At 39.0% G+C, this 2,564-nt stretch overlaps 1 pseudogene; it reads right to left on the reverse strand.

The window, feature by feature from the left end:
- The window catches only part of LOC140925789 (uncharacterized), a 6,353-nt pseudogene extending 4,175 nt beyond the window's left edge, over positions 1-2,178 (reverse strand).
- Positions 2,179-2,564: the final 386 nt, after the last annotated feature.

The raw sequence follows: 2,564 nt of genomic DNA on the forward strand, positions 1-2,564 counted from the left end.
AATCAAGATGCTGCACATGCACAAAAGCATGTCACAGTCCCTGCAACATTCAAGCTTTTTTGATGCAATGATGTCACACAACACGGTTAAGAATGATTCAAATGAGCATATTATTATTCACCAGGTTGATCTATTTAAATTCTGCTAGTGGCCACAGGAAAGGTGCAAATTTTAATAACCTTTTTCAAAGACATCACCGTACTTTGAAACAAACACTTAGGCGCAAGTGGTATAATGCTGATCTACACAAACCTACCCCATTTAGTGGAAGAGTTTTGCATGTTATTTCAAAGTTCAAAATCAAACATGTTTTCCACAAAAACAACTGACCCAATAAATAAATTTGCCTCTATTTTATATCAAGATGTATAAGTCTTTCTTGTTCCTTCTTTTATGACCCAGCATTTACACGTAGAATTAGTTAGTTCACGTAATCCCCTGTGGTGATGCCAAGGTCAATGAATTTCTTACGGGATCATGGCTTAAATCCATTCACAGAAAGGCGAGCGAAGTGACCTTCCTGATGAGGAAAATGAACAAACGTCGATGAGGATGAGATCAATGCACTGAAGGCTGCAACAAGAGACCAAGTGAACAGTGAGTTGTGGAGGTCTGAACGCAAATACAGATTTACAGCGTCTAATTTTCACTTGATTTCTTACAGACAAAGAAATAACGAGACTTTTGCTAAGACACTTATCAACCCAAAACCCTTTACATCAAGACATACAATGGTGGATGACTATTCCTTGGAGAAGTATGCCACACAAGCTTCGAAGGAATTGTACCCTTAACTAATTCCATTTTTTGCCGGAAATGCCTGTTTTTATTTTTTTCTCCATGAAAATGTAATGAGCAGACCTGGGTAGCTTTCGTCAATGAAAAGTTGGGGTCAACATCTTTTCGGATTTTCTGTAGCCATTGCTTGTGATTGTTTGGATCCTTCAGAGAAGAAAAAATCCCACTCTGTTTCCTTGAGGATCTAGGTTACTGTTTGGTTGCAAAGGGGAACAGAACGGTAAACTTTAGAGCTTAATGACATCCTAAGAAACCTGTTACAGTAAAAAAACTCTGTAGAAACCTTTTAAAAAAGAAATCACCGCTTTGTAAGTTGACTAAATCTGTACTATCGGCCAGAAATTTGAGTTTGTTATCCTGCAACGCCTCATTTTCATGATTAGGTACCATTTTTTCCCCACGAGTCTGCCATTTATGAATACGGTGTATGAAGAAACATCAGGGTTAAAAGCCATTGAAATAAAAGATGTTTAATGGTACGTAAGAAGAATTATAGGAAATGCTGAAAGGTATATCCCTATCCACTATTATCTTTGTCCTACACCCTTGACATTTCCCTGAAAAAAATTTCTTGAATGTAGTTGATACCTTGCTTACAGGGATTTCCAAAAATCACGTTTAAAGCAGTTCTTACAGGTGTATTTTATGACTCCCTCTTCCACTGAAACACTAAAACCCAAAGCAGTACCTTTAACGGGGTCCTTCATACATTCAAACTATTCTTGTGGAAGGTCTCTCCTTAAGTCAACATTCCATAGACAACTGTCCTCTGGGTTGGCAGCCATTAGCATTGTTATGCCTTTCGTCCACAGGTAAACCTCTTCCACAACCATTGACCATGCCAGAAGAGATAACAGGGCTTTCTTCATCCTGTGTCTTTCGTTTTTGTGCCGTCGATAAATGGCCTGCGTAATTGTTACTTTTTTCCCCATTGACACTTGTGATTGACTTTTATATACAACAAATTAAGAATGAGTATGAGAAATTCCGCCCCTATTCCTGGCACCTACTATATTGTAAGAAGAATAATGCAGTACAGAAATTTAGACTCTCAGTCAATTCAGTGTCTTGCAGCTTTAGGGGAAATCAAAAAAAGAAAAAAGAAAAACAAATCATGAATCTTCTCCCGGATGCAATGTCTAGAAGTATTCCGCCAGAGACCACGTCTGCAGGGCAGTCATCTGTAAGAGGATCTGGTGCTGTATATACATATAGTGAAAGCGCCCCCGCATTGTCTTTTGTACTTTGGTTATGAGTGGTCAGCTGGCGAACTGGTTTTCCATAGTTGATTCGCCTGTCCCTTATCTTTTGATCCTCTTTGATCATCTCTACAGGGGCTGGGTACGGTATTGATGGCAATTCTCTGAAGGGGAACTTCATGCTTTATAGTACGAGTGTGCCAAGGTGTAGTACACAGAGCCATTGTCTGTTAACTGCTTTAGGGACTAATGAATAGTGGGGACAAAAGGGTAAGCAAACTCTAAGATGGTGGGCATGTCATTTCTTGAGCACACGTGACTGTACAAGTTCTCCTCCACAAGAGTCAAGGTTGCGGCCAGTTTAAGATGACTTTGAAATTGTGGGTTTACATCCTGGAAAAAGTCTTTAATTGATGACATGAGGATTTCAACACTGTGTCGACTTTTTGCAAAGTGTTATGTATGAAGTTTCAACAGTATGTACTGTATTATAAGATTCTCTAAACGCTATTCGATGTGAAAAATCCCAGTGCTTTCCATCTTTTCCCTAAGCCATGGAATAGAAAT

Source organism: Porites lutea, chromosome 2, assembly GCF_958299795.1.
Source record: "Porites lutea chromosome 2, jaPorLute2.1, whole genome shotgun sequence".
NCBI lineage: Eukaryota > Metazoa > Cnidaria > Anthozoa > Scleractinia > Poritidae > Porites > Porites lutea.